The sequence below is a fragment of the Manis pentadactyla genome, chromosome 1 (assembly GCF_030020395.1).
Source record: "Manis pentadactyla isolate mManPen7 chromosome 1, mManPen7.hap1, whole genome shotgun sequence".
NCBI classification, from domain to species: domain Eukaryota; kingdom Metazoa; phylum Chordata; class Mammalia; order Pholidota; family Manidae; genus Manis; species Manis pentadactyla.
In genome coordinates this window covers 70,422,792-70,442,579 of record NC_080019.1, presented here as the reverse complement: position 1 = coordinate 70,442,579, position 19,788 = coordinate 70,422,792, and the positions used below count along the sequence as shown (strand labels likewise).

Here is a 19,788-nt window from a genome sequence, read left to right as displayed (position 1 = left end):
AATATACAGTGTAAACACAAAGTGCTTCCCTTCCCCCTAATTGAAAACAGCCATAATGTTATCATCCAGACTCTTCCAGGTCAGATAAGGCTACTATCCAGATTATAAGGTCTGAGCTTCCACCTAATGGTGGAAACTTCTGGCAGTGGCATCTTCAGGGAAAAGTATAATCCAAAGGCCAGGTGGAGGGCTGAAATCTGGAGAGAGAGTACTGGGAGACTGAGTTCTTGGCTGGCACTATTCCTGCTCACTGACTGACGTGGGGAAAGAGTTCTCTTTTGAAGAAAAGCTCGGGGAGACTTGTTGAGGCTGGTTTTGCCTTTGAGGTTCTATGCAGGGAGGGACAAACTCCATACCTTCCTCTCTCCACAAGTGTACCTATTTTCTACCTGTGGTCTCCAAAGTGGAATGCACAAGAAGACCGATTCAGGTGAAGAATAAAATGTTACAACAACTTCTGTCTCCATAGATCTCATCCTTTTAAATGTCCATACTCTATGAAGGTTTTATAATACACTTAATGTGTAATACATGAGATAATATATAAGTAATATGTTGGAGCCTGCGAGAGGGTCAAAACACTTGGACTAATAAGGGTGCACCATCAGAACTGTGTGTTGACCTCTGCTCTACAGTCCATTCCTCTTGTTGGTCCAGCTATTTCCATCCCCTTTCCCAGGTCCAGGGTGGACTCCCCTTTCCTGCCTCTCAGGTTACTGGAAAGGGTGTTAGGAGGTCTCCATCTGCCATCCAACAGTCCTTAAGCTTTAACCAGACCTTCTTAACCCTTCAGCCCTTCTTGTAGCTTCCTTGAGCTAGGATGGCAATCACCATTCTGGGGTTATTTCTCTCTGATCTGCCCTTTCTGTTTCCTGCCTAGAACCTTATAGTGTCTTCCTACAAAGGCATTATGTTTACATGTTATATTCATTCTAATTCAGAATTACCATTTGGGAGGAGACTGTCATCAACTGTTGCTTGCTTTTAGTAGGAACTTTTAAGTAGCTTTCATTGATATAAATTTAGAAACAGTTATACAAGTGTGTATGGTAGATTATTGAATACCTGTTCCTCATTATTTATTGATAGTTTTCCTTGAAACAGTGCTTTGCACATGGTAAGTACTCAACGCTTTTTTGGGTTGTAAATTCTTTTCAGTACTGTTAGCCTTTAAAAGTAGAACTTAGAATTCTAGACTCTGAGAACAGGGATGTCACTTAATCCTTTAAGTCATCTAGACCAACTGTCTTCCAGTTTATGATAGTAGTTTCAATTTATTGATCATATACTGTTTTTAGATACTGTGATAGACACTTTACATGTGTTATCTCTAATTTGTGGAAAACTCTTTGCAAAGTAAATTCACTATCCCTGTTTTCAGACAAAACTGAGGCTCAGAGATGTTAAGCAGCTGGGTGGCAGTGCCAGAGCCAAACTTTATTAATTTCAAACTCCCCACTCTTTCCTTTTCAGGTCACCTACTCCTGAGACGTTATCATGTAGCCAGCTTGAAGTTCTCCTATAAAGGTACTTATCGCCTCACCTGGCCTCCCCTTCCATTAAAAATTTTTTCAATTGTTGGAAAATCTGGTAAATAATTAAATGAGCATAACTAATGAGAAAAAAAATATTGTTTAGTCTTGGCCCAAAGTTCAAATGTGTTATTGAATGTGGTCATCAATTGGATCTGGTTAGAAAGTCCCCAAAAAGAATGATTTAAAGTAAGGCCTGTGTGCCTGCACTATGGCAGCTGGATATTGATTAAGGATGGCTGGAAGGTACATTTCATATAAAAGCATTTTCCTCTAAACAGATAACATCTGCTGTTACCAGGGTATGCTTGTCATACCTTAGATCTTTTCAAAAAGGCAAATAGCAGATTCCATGATCTCATAGATGACACTTGCATTTAGCACAATCGTACTGGTTACGGTGGTTGATTAATACAGGAAGGGGAATATTCTGCAATTATATCATTGCATTCTTAACATCAAGGGGAAGGTATCTCAGTTACTGGGCTCTGTTTGGGCCTCAATTAAGCTCATTTGCCATTGGGTTCCTTTAAGTTTATTTTTCCTCTTTAAAAAGTTTTTTTAAAGATTTAGTTGAGGTGTAATTGACATACAACATAATATCAGTTTTAGGTGCACACAATTATTTGATATTTGTACATATTGAAAAATGACCACCACAATAATTCTGGTTAACATCCATCACCATACACACTCAGAAACATTTTTTTCTCTTGTGATGAGGCATTTTAAAATTTACTCTCTTAGCAACTTTCAAGTATGCAATAAGTGCTATTAACTATAGTCACCACTGTATGTTCCATCCCCTGACTTATTTATTTCGTAACTGGAGGTTTGTAACTTTTGACTCCCTTCACTCATTTTGCCCACCTCCACTGCTTGCTTCTGGCAACTGCCAATCTGTTCTCTGTATCTTGAACTTGTTTTTTTTTTTTAATTTAACAAATAAGTGAGATCAACAGTATTTGTCTTTGATTTACTTCACTTAGCACAATGCCCTCCAGGTCCATCGTTGTCAAAATGGCAAGATTTCATTTTTAGTTATGGCTGAATAATATTCAATTATATGTGTGTCTATACATATATATGTGTGTGTATATATATATATATATATATATATATATATATATATACCACATCTTCTTCATCTGTTCATCCATTGATGAACTCTTAGGTTGTTTCCATGTCTTAGCTATTGTAAATAATACTGTAATGAACATGGGTGTGCATATATCTTTTCGAGTTAGTGTTTTCATTTTCTTCAGGTAAATACCCAGAAGTGGAATTGCTGGATCACATGGTAGTTCTATTTTTAATATTTTGAGGAACCTCCATTTTGTTTTTCCATAGAGGCTGCATCAATTTACATTCTCATCAACAGTGCACAAGTGTTTCGTATTCTCTACATCTCCACCAACACTTTTATCTTGCCTTTCTGATAACAGCCATTCTAAGAGTTATGAGGTGACAACTCATTATGGTTCTGATTTGCATTTCCCTGATGGTTAGTGATGTTGAACATCTTTTCATGTATGCGTACATTTAGTTTTTTAATGTAATGATTTTGTTGCGATACAATACCTATTTGTTGAAAATATCTGTCAACATAATTACTGAGGTGCCACTCACTAAAATAATGGAAGGGCATCATACCTTACAGATACTGCTTTTTTAAAAGAGTGTGCTTTAGTGATCTTAGGTTCATCTTGTGCCCCTTTCACGTGAAAACCACAAGACTTTGGGGTTTACCAGTAAATCTTTTCAGCACACTTAATTCATTTCTACAAAGTGGACAGGAGCATTTTTTTCTAGGAAGTGTATTTATTCTCATGGTCAGCCATTGGCACATTTCCTTTGAGCCTGTGTTTTGAGAATTCTATGGTCAAAATGCATTAGGTTTGTTTTATTCTTGATCCCTACCCGCTCCTCCCATCAGTGGCAACTCTGGATACACCATTCTCATATGCACTTCACTCACTGTCTAGGGACACTCCCAGGACTGGGTGGAATTGTTGGAGTAACCTGCAGTCAGCATTCAGCAGGTGGGCGCCAGTTGTTTGTTTAACAAGCAGTAATAAATACCCCCTGTGTGCAAAGCTGGTACTAGACAGTGCATGGAAGAGCAGAGGAGCAAGTCGGAGCACAGGAAGAAGAAGTCAGAATCCTCTCTGTTCTCAGTTGAATGGGAAACAGAACCCGATGTTTTAATGCAACCATTTTGTGATTGCTTATTTAACATAGCCATTTTGAAACAAAGAGCATTTCAATGCTGTTTCAAACACCATTAAACTTTCAATGTTTTTACATCTAAGTAATGTGCTAAACAGATACCTGCACTCCACCCCTAACTTCCCAACCCGTGGAGATCAGGGCTGGACACCATCTGGCAAGCAAACCATGTAAAACTAAGAGTCGTGAGTCAGCCACAGTTGTTCATCTCAAATAGAATTGTCAGTCCAGGATTATTTGTTTGACCCTTGGTTTGCATCTCACATTCTCTGATTTTTTCTTTGCCATAACAATGTCCATGCTTACATACTTCTAATTGATAAATAGATTTGAATGCTGGAGAATGGAACTTATTTTGTTGTCCACTTTAAATTGCATCAACAGCCACTCCTGTCTTTTGGAGGCTTCCTGATTATACTAGCCTTATTTAATTGGGTCTGTGCTTAGAGGGAAGAGGAGTGGGAATGGAATGACTCTGCCAGCTATAATTCTGTCCCATACTCCCAGCTCCAGACTGCACTGGAAATCTTCAGTTAGCATTCTACCTCCTGTCATCAGACCCCTTTATAATAACCGCTTAAGAGAGAAAGCATAACCTGGTTCTCATAGGTGTCAACACAATACAACACAACAGTTTGTTTTCTCAAATTATTTTTAAAAATTAAAATGATACAGAGTAATCAGATGTGGGTTTGTCAAAGCAAGAGATTTGTAAAACATTTTAAACAATTCAGAAATAAAGTAAGAAATGAACATCTCCCATAAAGACGGGAATTAGAGATTGAAGAAGAATGAGGAAAGTCTATTATACTTGGGTTTGTAATTTTATTAGTGATTTTACACTTTTGCCAAGGCACTTTTGACTTGCTGTGCTTAATGTCTTATTTCAGGAGAGATAAACATGGTACAAATACAACAAAGGAAGGGATAAAAGAGGGAGGGAGGAGAGAATTTCTCTGCACAAGATGGGCATGGAAATAGCCAGCCTTAAGTTTCCAAATTGGAATGGTATTGTCATTAGTGCTGATGTGGTTCTTAAATTCTACTTCTGCCTCATGGTTGATGGTGGAAACTCATCGTCCCAGTGGGGGATGGAGGAGCCAGCAAAGAAGCTGCTCCTAAATCCTACCCCATGTGGCTGGTGGTGAGTTCACATAAGGAAATAATTTTTATTCTAAATCACTAGTGTTTTAGGACTGAGGTTGCTGGCTACCAGTCTCTCTCTTTTTATCTTCTCTCCACTCCAGCTGCTGCAGCCTTCCTGCTGTTCCTCTAAGTCCCAAGCATGTTTCACTAGGACAGGTTTAATGTGGCTCTGCACAGGCTGTCCTCTGCACAGTGGCCTGGCTGAGGGGCCAGAGAGGTCTGATACGCAGCCTGTAATCTGCCAGCCACCTTCTGAGCAGGCATCTGCCCAGAAGAAGCAGTGCCTTTTCCTGATCCACCGATGGGCAGACAGCTGCCCCTGGGCTTTTGCACTCACCACTTCTCACTGCCTCCCTCTGCCTCAAGTGCTTTCTACCTGACATCCTCCCTCCGTTGAATACTTGCTCAACATCACCACCTCTCAGAAAACCGTCACCCATCATATCTCAAAAGATGGCCCTGTCCCTCCTGTCACTCTCTGCCTCCTCATTCTGCTGTATTCGCTTCATGTTTCACTCTCTGACATTACATAATATACGGCATGGTTTACATGTATCCATTCTTTCTCTCCTACTGAAACACAGGCTCTGTGAGGGCAGGGGCTTTGCTGGCTGCACTAGCCCCAGAACCTGCTGGCACACAGTAGGCACTTAATAAAACATTTGTGGAGTATTTAAAAAAACATCCTGCCCACAAGGCTTTCTAGCCCAGAGTCAGGCTCATCTCAGAATATCTGTATTGACCCTGATCAGGCAGAATCTCTAATTAACTGACCTCTACAACTCAGAAAAGCTAAACCAAAAATAGAAAACACAAAGCTGTTGGCTGTGAACCTCAGTGACTAGGCAGTGATTTCTGCACTTCAGAATCAATCAGTTGGAGATCTGAACAGTAAAACAAAAATGAAAAATGATATGTGTCACCCCACCCCCACCCCATCCCCACTTGGCTAAGCCTTGGGCAACAGGCCTGTTGACTTGGTGGACTAGTAATTTATCTGATGTTATCATGTTACATGAAACAACATGTAACATGGGCTATTATGATGAGAGAGACTTAACCATGCTTTGATTTGAATTTTAAAGGTCAATTCTAACAAAGTAGTTGCTATCAAACAGAATTCCTCAAATCGCTTCTATTAATAGCATCATTTAGCACCCTTGCAGTTTAGCAGACTGTTTAGATTCTGTCTCACCATGGTTTCACCTTAACTCAGATACGGAGAAGCAAATGTTAATGCTGATATAGTGCCATAAAGGTATAAAAAATTTACACCTTCTTTGCCTATGGCCTGAGCTTTTAGAACTTAACAGATCCTCTTCCTGAAAGTCTGGTTTAAAAATACCGGGAACTTTGCACATAAATGTCATAAGAGCTTTTAAGCCGGCTGCACACTAATTTTTGGCCCTGTGAGAGCCAAACATGCAGCTGCAGAGAGAAACTCTGGTTTACACAGAGGCCGCATCCCAGGTCCCAGCACTAATATTTGGGGTGGCCCGTCTCACCGGCTTACACGCGGCCCCGAGGCCAACCCCACTGGAGAAAAATGGAGTGGCCCAGGCCCCCAGCAGCTTGGTTGAGGGCCATCTCTCCGTGTCCTCTCCTGACCTGGCAGTTAGTTCCTGTGGGTGCTGAGGGACCTGACAGCTTCCCATGGAGAGTGAGCCTGAAGGCAGAGTCCAGCCAGCACTGGCTGCAGAGACTCAGGAGGAAAACCATCCTGGGAAACATGGGTTCGTGAGAGGTGGAGGACAGCTTGAATTTGGCATCAGTAACTGATGGGTTGAAGCTGCACTCTAAATGCCTTCCAGTTTGTCTAAGGTTGGATTCAATTTCATCTAATTGCTTAAGAAACTCAGGATACTGAGAAAAGTATAGTCTTGTATTTTCAAGCGGAGTGATTGTCTGTGCATGATGACACAGGAAGGTCGCACCTAGTGGTAGTTTCTGGGAAAAGAACAATTTGTGCCATATTTCCTGATCTTTCTGGGGGCGCTGTGGGTGTTGTTCCAACTGTAATGCTTTCTCTTGTTTGCATTCTGCATGTCATCTTTGGTGACCGAGCCTGTGATGAGTCCTGCTTAGTCCTGCATGCAAAAACTGCATCTGGAAGTCTTTTCTCCCTCCAGCCCTTTCTGCAACCTCAGAGCCTGTCCCAAGAGGACCTCCTCACTGCTAATCCTGCACTCAGGGTGATGCCAGTCACATTTCCACCAGGCCTTTCTCCATGTCATCTGGAAGGGTATTTATATTCTTGGCTTAAATTGCTGGCTGAGAGCTCTCAATCAGAAAGGATTCTCTTTCCAAACGTGTCAGGAGTCCTGGGCTTGTTCTGCATGTGATAAGGAGGCCTTTCTCCTTTTCTCCCTAGTGAATAGAACCTGCCTGGAATCATGCCTCTGTGATGGCCTATCAGTGGTTCCTAGGGTGAAATGGGAAAGGACAGCCTTTCGAGACCCTTTGGTCATTTTCCTAGCCTCTTCTATTCCTTCCTAGTGGGCAGCTTTTTAAGTTCAGTTTCCTCATTTCACAGATGAGGAAACCAGAGCCCAGAGAAGTGACATCTTGTGCAAGGCCACACACAGCTGGGTTTCTGAGTCCCAGCCCTGTGTTTTCTCTGACACTACACACATGGGGTACACTGTGTGAGGTGGTTGAAAGGGCCCTGGCTCTTGAGTCGGATAGGCCTGGGCTTGAAGTCTGCCTTTGTTACATACCAACTGTGTGAGCTTGGGCAAGTCGTTTAACCTCTCTGTTTTGCAAAGGGAAACCATAATGCTTTCCTGGAGGGTTGTTGTGGGGATGGATGTATAAAAAGTGCTAGGCATAGACTAGGTATCAGTGAAAGGTAGCTGTTACTGTTATTTCTATGTCCCCCTTCCCCTTTACTCAAAGAACAGACCCAGCCATGATATTACAAAACCCTGGCTTAATATGGTACAACTTTCAAGGATGGTTATCTTTAGGTAGAGATCCTTAAAAATGAAAAGCCATTGGGGTATGAAATGATGCACTTTGGTAATGGAGAGACATCTGGGCCCAATCCAGCTCCGTGTAGTGGGATGGGTTAGGTGTTAGAGGGCTGGGAGGAAGCCTGTGTGAACAGAACATGAAGGGCGAGGACAGGTGGTGGCACTGCGGGCAGGCGGGCCATCTGAGGGAGGGAGCTGTATCCAGGTGATGCTAGCCAGCTGGACTGATGAGGGACAGAGCACAACACCCAGAAACCTGGAGGATTTGAGATGCATGCTTGGAGGCCCAAGTAGCTGACCTCAGGGTGACCTGTTCAGAGGTAGTGGGGCCTCAGAACCTGGTCTCATGGTCAGGACCTGGAATGGTTGGACTTGGGGCAGGCCGATGAACCTGACATGAAGACAACCGCTTCTGCTTCTCGGTTTTAGGTCTCACCTGAATAGCTTGTGTATGTTGGTATGTCAGTAGCCATTTATTCTTACGTGCATAAAAAGGTGGGTTTTTAAAAAGTAGAGAATTCTAGTGAAAAACTGATTAAATTTAAATCATGAGCAATATTCTAAATTCTCTTCTAATCTTTCTCAATATACCTGCAGATGTTTCACATAATTATAATCCATGTGTGAATTACATGTTCTGTTTTGTCCTAAATGTAGATATTTCTGTGAATTAACTTAGTACACATCCTTACATAATTATAATCCATGTGTGAATTCCATGTTCTGTTTTGTCCTAAATGTAGATATTTCTGTGAATTAACTTAGTACACATCCTTTCCATTTTTAATATTTCTGTAATGTTAAGTCCAGATTATATTATCGCTCTCCATTGGAAGTATTTGGGCTTCTAAGAATTGATCATGAATACTGATTGCACTATAACAAGAATATCTTTGGACATTCTTTTTCCTTTTGGGCTGTTTCCTTGTCATAAATTCCCCAGAATGGAATTATGAGACCAAAGATTTGAACAGTTTGGTGGCTCCTGTTACGATTCACAAATTTCTCCTGGAAAAAAACCCTGAGATGTTTCTTCTCCTCACTGTCCTGTCCACCCAAATCCCACACAGGTCTCACACCCCGTATTCCGCAGGGAGAGTCGTGGTGGATAAGCTGACTCATGCTGGCCTCAGCCCGAGGCTGCCCTTAGTCCCAGACAGAAGGCAGAGAGGAAACACCGCTGCTCTTCCTGCTTGAAAAGCATAGGCCTGCTGCTGTAGAGGGCAGCAGGATACAGAACTGAACTGGAGAAGGACTTCACAATGTGTAGTATTAGAATTTAGTATTTTAGTCTGTTACCAGTCTTTTCAGGGTAAAAGACCCTTTTGTTCAGATAGGTGTGGAGCTCTTCAATTCTTCATTCACCAGTTGCTCTCCATTTTCTCCTTCCAAAGGAAAATGATGAGTCAGTCGCAATTTCTGCTTAGCACCAACTAGTCCATAAGCTCCATGAGGGCGGGGGACCTGTCTGGCTGTTCTTCCTACACTCTATCCCCAACACCTGGTACACCTCCTAGCATGCAGTATTTGTATATTCATAAATGAATGAATATATTTCTAGAAATAGGAAAATTCCAATAAAAGAGACAGACAACCCAGTTCTTTTACTCAGGGGACTTTCTATCCAATCAATATCAAGAGTTTTTTTTTTAATGGTTAACAGTGACAACACAACTTTTAGCAGATTTAAAGTGGACGTCAGCCACGCTGACATAAAGAAAAATAAATTAATTCCATAAATTCTCTTGTGAAACTCAGTTTAATCAGTCATTTTCAGGGTTACTACAGGATTATTTCGAATTCGACTGGTGCCCTTGTCTGGTTAAGGGCATGAAGATGGATGAGTTAGTGATGTATCCAGGGCTCTATCTCCAAATGGTATTGCATGAATTAATCATTAGACAACACACAGGGCCCCACCCATACTTTCTTTCCATTTCCCAAATTATGTTTCACAAATCCCCTAATAATTTCTCTTCCAAAAATTCTATTAAAAGACATAACACTATGATATGAATAGGATTTTTTTTTTCCATTTTCAATTCTAACTGGTTGTTGTTAGTGTAAAGGAAAGCTGTTGATTTTCAATATTATTGATTTTTGACATCTAGCCATTTTTTCTTTTTTTACTGAAGTATAGTTGATGTACAATATTATATTGGTTTCAAGTATACAACACAGTGGTTTAACAGTTACCTGTATTATTAAATGCTTACCCTTAGTTCAGTTACTACCTGTCAACATAGGAAGATGTTATGGAATCATTGACTATATTCTCTATGCTGTACTTTTACCCCCATGAGCAACTTATATTATGATGGAGATTTTGCGCCTCTTTATCCCCTTCACCTATTTCACCCAATAGCCCCAACCCCTCCCCCACCGGAGCCACCAGTCACTTCCCAGTGTCTGTGAGTCTACTGCTGTTCTGCTTGTTTTTAGAGTTCACATATAAATGAAATCGTATGGTATTTGTCTTTTTCTACCTTCTAGCCATTTTTTCAAATTCTTTTACTCTAGTATCTTTTTGTTGTTGAATCTCTTAAGTCTTCTAATTATACTCTATCATTTGCTATCATTCTTTTAATGCACTGCTAGATTTACTTTGCTAGTGTTTTACTTAGACTTCTTCATAAGGGAAATTGTTCTACTTTTTGTGTTGTGTATTTTGTAATAGGTTTTGGTATTAAAGATATGGTAAAACATGCAGTGAACTGAAGTACTTTCTGTCTTTCTCCATGGTCTGGAGTGCTTTGAGAAGCATGAGAATATCATATAGTACTTATTCCAGAAATGTTAATATTTTAAGACATTAGGAAATATGTCAACATAATCTAGAATATTACCATATTAAAGGTTGAAAGGAAATACAAAGAATTATTAGAGAATACTATGAAAACCTATATGCTAACAAGCTGGGAAACCTAGGAGAAATGGACAACTTCCTAGAAAAATACAACCTTCCAAGATTGACCCAGGAAGAAACAGAAAATCTAAACAGACCAATTACCAGCAACGAAATTGAAGCGGTAATCAAAAAACTACCAAAGAACAAAACCCCCGGGCCAGATGGATTTACCTCGGAATTTTATCAGACATACAGGGAAGACATAATACCCATTCTCCTTAAAGTTTTCCAAAAAATAGAGGAGGAGGGGATACTCCCAAACTCATTCTATGAAGCTAACATCACCCTAATACCAAAACCAGGCAAAGACCCCACCAAAAAAGAAAACTACAGACCAATATCCCTGATGAACGTAGATGCAAAAATACTCAACAAAATATTAGCAAACTGAATTCAAAAATACATCAAAAGGATCATACACCATGACCAAGTGGGATTCATCCCAGGGATGCAAGGATGGTACATCATTCGAAAGTCCATCAACATCATCCACCACATCAACAAAAAGAAAGACAAAAACCACATGATCATCTCCATAGATGCTGAAAAAGCATTTGACAAAGTTCAACATCCATTCATGTTAAAAACTCTCAGCAAAATGGGAATAGAGGGCAAGTACCTCAACATAATAAAGGCCATCTATGATAAACCCACAGCCAACATCATATTGAACAGCGAGAAGCTGAAAGCATTTCCTCTGAGATCGGGAACTAGACAGGGATGCCCACTCTCTCCACTGTTATTTAACATAGTACTGGAGGTCTTAGCCACGGCAATCAGACAAAACAAAGAAATACAAGGAATCCAGATTGGTAAAGAAGAAGTTAAACAGTCACTATTTGCAGATGACATGACACCGTACATAAAAAACCCTAAAGACTCCACCCCAAAACTACTAGAACTGATATCGGAATACAGCAAAGTTGCAGGATACAAAATCAACACACAGAAATCTGTGGCTTTCCTATATACTAACAATGAACCAACAGAAAGAGAAATCAGGAAAACAACTCCATTCACAATTGCATCAAAAAAAATAAAATACCTAGGAATAAATCTAACCAAAGAAGTGAAAGACTTATACTCTGAAAACTACAAGTCACTCTTAAGAGAAATTAAAGAGGTCACTAACAGATGGAAACTCATCCCATGCTCGTGGCTAGGAAGAATTAATATCATCAAAATGGCCATCCTGCCCAAAGCAATATACAGATTTGATGCAATCCCTATGAAACTACCAGCAACATTCTTCAATGAACTGGAACAAATAATTCAAAAATTCATATGGAAACACCAAAGACCCCGAATAGCCAAAGCAATCCTGAGAAAGAAGAATAAAGTAGAGGGAATCTCACTCCCCAACTTCAAGCTCTACTATAAAGCCATAGTAATCAAGACAATTTGGTACTGGCACAAGAGCAGAGCCACAGACCAATGGAACAGACTAGAGAATCCAGACATTAACCCAGACATATATGGTCAATTAATATTTGATAAAGGAGCCATGGACATACAATGGCGAAATGACAGTCTCTTCAACAGGTGGTGCTGGCAAAACTGGACAGCTACATGTAGGAGAATGAAACTGGACCATTGTCTAACCTCATATACAAAAGTAAACTCAAAATGGATCAAAGACCTGAATGTAAGTCATGAAACCATTAAACTCTTGGAAGAAAACATAGGCAAAAACCTCTTAGACATAAACATGAGTGACCTCTTCTTGAACATATCTCCCCGGGCAAGGAAAAACAACAGCAAAAATGAGTAAGTGGGACTATATTAAGCTGAAAAGCTTCTGTACAGCAAAAGACACCATCAGTAGAACAAAAAGGATCCCTACAGTATGGGAGAATATATTTGAAAATGACACATCCGATAAAGGCTTGATGTCCAGAATATATAAAGAGCTCACATGCCTCAACAAACAAAAAACAAATAACCCAATTAAAAAATGGGCAGAGGAACTGAACAGACAGTTCTCCAAAAAAGAAATACAGAAGGGCCAACAGACACATGAAAAGATGCTCCATATCGCTAATTATCAGAGAAATGCAAATTAAAAGTACAATGAGGTATCACCTCACACCAGTAAGGATGGCTGCCATCCAAAAGACAAACAACAACAAATGTTGGCGAGGCTGTGGAGAAAGGGGAACCCTCCTACACTGCTGGTGGGAATGTAAGTTAGTTCAACCATTGTGGAAAGCAGTATGGAGGTACATCAAAATGCTCAAAACAGACTTAACCATTTGACCCAGGAATTCCACTCCAAGGAATTTACCCTAAGAATGCAGCAATCAAGTATGAGAAAGATCAGTGCACCCCTATGTTTATTGCAGCACTATTTACAATAGCCAAGAATTGGAAGCAACCTAAATGTCCATCGATAGATGAATGGATAAAGAAGATGTGGTACATATACACAATGGAATACTACTCAGCCATAAGAAAAGGGCAAATCCAATCATTTGCAGCAACATGGATGGAGCTGGAGGGTATTATGCTCAGTGAAACAAGCCAAGCGGAGAAAGAGAAATACCAAATGATTTCACTTATCTGTGGAATATAAGAACAAAGGAAAAACTGAAGGAACAAAACAGCACCAGAATCACAGAACTCAAGAATGGACTAACAGGTACCAAAGGGAAAGGGACTGGGGAGGATGGGTGGGTAGGGAGGGATAAGGGGTGGGGGAGAAGTAGGGGGTATTAAGATTAACATGCATGGGGGGGTAGGAGAAAAGGGAGGGCTGTACAACACAGAGAAGGCAAGTAGTGATTCTACAACATTTTGCTATGCTGATGGACAGTGACTGTAAAGGGGTTTATAGGGGAGACCTGGTATAGGGGAGAGCCTAGTAAACATAATATTCGTCATGTAAGTGTAGATTAGTGATACCAAAAACAAAAAAAAAAAGGGCAGTTCCTGTGTGGTAACCTCCAATGATTTCTACACAAGGGTATAAAGGGCATATAAAAGTGTAGGCAAAGGGTCTGTTTGCGTTTATGCAGAAGATCAAAGCCTAATTGGGCTACCCCGAAAATGAACTAAGATACGATATGAAAGAGAACTTCCAACATCAGCACTCTCTGGAAGACTCATGCCAGAAGATGATCATCAAAAAACCCCAACAAAGATCCACGCACTGCTACAGCTGTAGATGCACTCATCCCACCAGCTCCTGGACTTGCCATGGGAATGAAGGAGATACCTAAGCTGGCCTGTGCATACAGTAAAACAACAACTTTGGCTGGATCTATACTGTTGGGACTCAACCAAGAATTAGGAGAAGTGCAAATTGTAGCGCTCCAAAATCTTACAACTACAGACTATTTACTGTTAAAAGAACATAGGGATGTGAACATTCCCCAGGAATGGGTTGTTTTAATTTGTCTGATTTCTCTCAGACTGTTCAAGTTCAGTTGGACAATATCCACCATATCATAGATAAGTTTTCACAAATGCCTAAGGTGCCTAACTGGTTTTCTTGGTTTCACTGGAGATGGCTGGTAATTACAGGTATGCTTTGGTTATGTAACTATACTCCTATTATGTTAATGTGTGTGCGCAATTTAAGTAGTAGCTTAAAACCTATACATGCTGAAGTTACTGTACAAGAAGATATGTCAAAGAAATAATCAATCTTCCCAGGTTTTCTTCCGCCTGCTACTTCTATAGCTTTTCTTCTTCCTTCCTAATTACAACCCTTAAATAGAATTCGTGCCTCATATCAAATTTACCGAGTATCATAATTCTTCCAAGTGGTAAAGATACCTCAAGACAAATGCTGGGCATAGAAGCTACAGGGCATAAATATGCAAAGTAATAAAAAGCTAACCATTTCAAACAATAAGGCTTCTCTCTCACTTACCAACTTTACATTCCCCTGTATAGCCCCGGAAGATGACTGGTTAGCCAGAGATGGGTAAGATTCCTCAAGGGAGGAACAACCTAAGACAGGCACAGTCGCAGGGGGGTCATCAGGTGAGAAACTGGGGATCAACAGAGGTGAGGCTTAGAACCTCATCCCCCCGTTCTGAGAGAAATCTTCTGCATACGTGGATGTTTTATTGCCCTTGTCTAGCTTGGATTAACACATAGTCTACAGGCACACACCTGATCATCTACATTTGCTCTCTTACAACACTAAACTATGTTTTCTACCTTTATCTTGTATCTACCTACCACTTCAGCATTTTATTAAAAATAATAATAATAAAGAGAGAAATATGGTATCCACATATAAATCAAGTATAAAAACCAAATGAGTATTCATATTTGAACTGTTTATAGTTCATAATGCATGAGCAAAACCGAAAGTTTCTGTGATGACTGCTCTTGTACTGTTCTCTATGTAACTTATTCATTATGTAAGAATTTGTTCTCCATATAAGAACTTGTTTGTTATGCCTCAGAAGATTGGAGACTGACGAAAATTAGGCTTGGGGTGGATTAATGATTGTGCATTGAGCATTGAATCCCCTATACAGAATTTTATTGTCGTTAACAACCATTTGATCAATAAATATGAGAGATGCCCTCACAAAAAAAAAAAAAAAAAAGGACAGACTTCCAATGGTAAAATAAATAAGTAACCGGGATGTAAGTATAGCATAAGGAATATAGTCAAGATATTGTAGCAGCTTGGTAGGGTGATAGCTGGAACCTAGAATTATGTATATAAATGTTTTATCACTGTGTTGTACACTTGAAACCAATGTAATGTAATACTGTGCGTCAACTACCCTTCAATAAAAAATAATTATCTTAAAAAAAAAAAGGTTGAAAGGTATGTGATTATGGCAATTGATTTTTAAAAATTGATAAAGCAGGTTTTCTAATAAAAATTCCAAATATAATAGGAACAGAAGGAAACTACCTAAACCAGCTAAAGACTGTGAATTACAGTTGGCAACATCATATTATTGAGCAAAAAATGAAAGCTATCACTACTAAAATCAGGGACAATGCTGAGATGTCCACATTTGCTACTATTCAGTGTTTTTTTTTGGTATATTTTTTATTAAAGTATAGTTGATATACACACTATTCAATATTTTTTAAAAGTTTTAACTAATAAGATTCTTTCTCCATAAATTTAACAGGTAATATAATTAATGAAAAAGAGGATAAACTTTTTTACAGCCATGTGACTGTATACCTAGAAAATGTAAGACAATTAGAAAGCAATTCGAATGATTAGGGATTTTTAACTCAATTGCTGACTATCAGATAAATAAGCCCAAATCATTAATTTCTTCTGTATTAGCAATTGCCTGTTAGGTGTGGGGAAAAAATATCCCATTCACAATAGTAACAAAAATTATAAAATAACTTAGAACAGATTCAATGATAAAGGTACAAGAATTACATTTTTAAAAACTCAAATCCCAATTTTGTATTTTAGTAGCTGTGTAAACTTGGCTGTCTCTTTAAATTTGCTAATCCTTGATTTTCTTATCTATGTAAGTGTATAAAGTGCTTACAGAGTACCTGGCATATAAAAATATCTCAGTAAATGCTACCTCTTGTTACTCCTAGTATAATTGTTTCTCACATTATGTCATAATAAATCGCTGATTAAAGAGCTAAAATTAAAACATAAAACAATAAAAAACAGAAGGAAATACAAGAATATTTGTATAATCTCAGTTTGGGGGAGACAGCCTGGAGCAGAACAGGAAACCTAGCAGCTGTAAAGTAAAAATCTGATGAGTTCAACAACATAAAAATTAGAAACTTTTGCCTAGCAAATGATCGTAATCAAAGCCAATATAGGATAGACAAGAAATTAATATCTTTAAAATACAAAGAAGTACAATTTGATAAAATAGAAAAAGAAAAATGGGCAAAGGCTATGAATAACCAGTTCACAAATAAAGACCTTCATATAGCTGACAAGTGTATCCAAGGATGTGCTACTATACTAGGTTAGGAAATGCAAGTTACAATAGTAGCTGTCTTTTTAAAAATCCACTGGACTGACAATTTATAAAGTTATTGATTTATAAGACTGAATAACATCCAGCTCTGGCTGGACAGTAGAGTAATAGGTGATTCTTAGAATTGCTAAGCAAAACGCATCTGCTACAGTTCTTGAAAAAGTTCAATCAGTTGGTTAATCAATTAAAATTAAATGGACAGACCTTTGGCCCAGCAATCCCACTTTTCAAAGTCTGGCCTAAAGAAATACAAGTGCCCAATAATTAAAGGACAGGTGTATAAGGAAATTTGTTCACCGTTTTTTTTGTAGACCAACCCTGCAAAAAAACCAAAAAACCAAAAACAAACCCTGAAGATAATCTAAAGATTTCTTAAATAATAAAACTGACCTGCAGTAACAAAAGCAAGTTCCTGAATAATGACATAATAACTTACATTTATTGAGTACTTATGATATGCTAAGCCATTTAAATACCTTATCTTGATTAAACATTGTTGCCAGGGTTCTGTCTCCTTATAAGCTTACTACTATTGTAATTTGCATTTCCTGTCCTAGTATAGTTGAGCATCTTTTTATACATTTACCAGCTATATGAAGGCCCTCATGTGTGAACTGAGCATTCATATCCTTTGCCCATTTTTCTTTTTCTTATCAGTTCTCCCTCACCCTCCTTCCTGGTGTTTGGTGCATTTTGACTTTCCTCACTCTTTTTTATCAGACTTGTCTTCCAGAAATGATTGTCCATTGCTGATTTCCAACCCTGTTATCTTTGCCGTTTTAATTTTATTTCCCCTTGCCTCCTTAAAAATTATCTATAAAGTGATGGCTGTTAGGCTGGAGAAAGGAAAAACAAGGACATGATAACAGAACAGAGAGATGCCATAGGGGGAGAACAGACCAGACCCCAAAGTCCGTGCGGTATATGGAAAGGGGACAGCTCTCCCTGAATTCCATCCTGATGTGCCAACTAAGACCCGGATGTCAGCCTCCTCCCTCTTGGAAGGAAAAAAGTTTCTAGTTGTCTATTATGTCACCTTTAGTCAATCATACCACTCCACACCTCCTAGGATAGCTTGCTCACTCCCCCTCCTAATCCCTTATAAGCACCCCACCTCCCTAATTGGGTGTGAGTTCTCTGGCTTGTAGTACCCAGGCCGGAGAACATCACCTGGGAGTGGCATTCAAATAAATTACCTGGCCCTTTGTTGCCTCCTTTGCCTGCTTATTTCGGCTAAAATTTATCTTACTATGGCCTTTAGAACAACAGGAGGAAAATGTGAATGTTTGGTCTACTCTCTTGAAACAGAAGCCTTTAATTTCATGTTATTAAAGAAGAAATAGAGGAAAAATTGCCATACATGCGTGTACTGATATATGTAGACTTGTATGAGTCCAAAGGAAAGTATAAAGGGTACACATGAGAGTTAACATTTATTTTATTTGACACCTAAACAATCTATTTTCCTTGAGTGGAAGGCTCTAATAATTTTTTAAATAATATTATTTCACTTTAAAACTGTGGATATGACCTGAGTCAAGGTACCGTCTCTGTTACCATCATATTATTTGTCACTGTTAAATTATTTACTCACAAGGAAGGCAAAATCCTATAACAGCCTAAACAAATAATCTTAATTAAGGCCCCCAAGTCAAAGAAAGACTTTTAAAAGCCCAATAGCTGGGATTAACTCACATTGTTTCAGAATTTAAGGGCACCATTCCACAGATTTGTATTTTAAATTCAAAGGACATTTATAGACGAATAGTTATAGGTAAAAGGAAATTACATTTAAGAACACCTTGTGACATGTTCTGAGATTGTAAGGGGATTTTTTTAAAACTACCTCAGACTTCTTAACACATATACATTCGTAAAATTATTTTCTTTGCTTTTCCGCTAGTCAGAGTGGAGTACGCCTCATTAAAAGCAGATGGGCGGGTGGGGAAGGATCGCCGGCGAGATCCGCAGGCGAGAGAGAGCCGCAGGGGAAAGGGAGCCTCAGGCGAGATCCCAGGCGAGGCTCGCGGGCCCGCCCCCGCGCTGGCCCCCAGCGCCCCCCACGTTGTCCCGGCTCAGTACTACCAGCCGTGCAGTGGAAGATACACAACAGCAAATCATCAGGGAGACATTCCGTTTGGTATCTAAGAGAGATGAATATGTAATTTCCTAGAAGGAGGATTATTAATAGGAGGATCTGACAACAAACTGATACATAAACATTATGCAACACTGTATTTTGTCTTATGTGTGGATTCTTCAGAAAGTGAACTTGGCATTTTAGATCTAATTCAAGTATTTATGGGAACATAGGCAAGTGTTTTGAAAATGTCTGTGAACTGGATTTAATTTTTCGTGTAGACAAGGTTCATAATATTCTTGCAGAAATGGTGATGGGGGGAATGGTGTTGGAGAACAACATGAATGAGATTGTTACACAAATTGACGCACAAAATAAACTGGAGAAATCTGAGGCTGGCTTAGTGGGAGCTCCAGCCCGTGCTGTATCAGCTGTAAAGAATATGCATCTTCGTGAGATCCCAAGAAATATTAACATTGGTGACATCAGTATAAAAGTGCCAAACCTGCCCTCTTTTAAAAAAGGCCATTCCCAGATAAAATCCAGGGGGAATAGTCATTTAAGTTTACCATGCAGTTGTTTACCAAAAATAGAGGAAAAGAGTCTTAACTTTTGCTCTTGGGTTTAAGTCAAAGTACTATCAGAAGTTGTGTAAAATTAATGTGGAAGTTCAGTGTTGCTTTTCTTGCTCAGTGATTTTAAAGAAATAGTGTGATTTTCTTTCTTTTTTAAACTGCATTCCTGTGCTCACCTAAGGCATGCCTCTCTGTATTGGCTACTAAAGTGTTTCAAAAAGTGTTTGAGACATTTCTTTAAATTATTTACAACCCAAAATGTTGGTGTTTTGTATGGATCCACAAGTACAGCATTCCTTAATTCTTTGTTATTTGTCAGAATTGTTATTTAAGGAACCAAGTATGTATTGCATGAAAACATGACATTTTTCTTTTAGTTTAAACTCCAAGATAACTGGACT

General features: G+C 39.2%; 1 long non-coding RNA gene and 1 pseudogene across 1 annotated transcript; both read left to right on the top strand.

The window, feature by feature from the left end:
• The first annotated feature begins 1,472 nt into the window (after positions 1-1,472).
• Positions 1,473-18,663, top strand: LOC130682917 (uncharacterized). The gene is made up of 3 exons (XR_008996371.1): positions 1,473-1,527; positions 2,798-2,912; positions 18,636-18,663. It is a non-coding gene; the product is annotated as an uncharacterized LOC130682917 (long non-coding RNA).
• Positions 18,664-18,665: 2 nt separating this feature from the next.
• On the top strand, positions 18,666-19,440 carry LOC118908204 (AP-3 complex subunit sigma-1-like; annotated as a pseudogene).
• Positions 19,441-19,788: the final 348 nt, after the last annotated feature.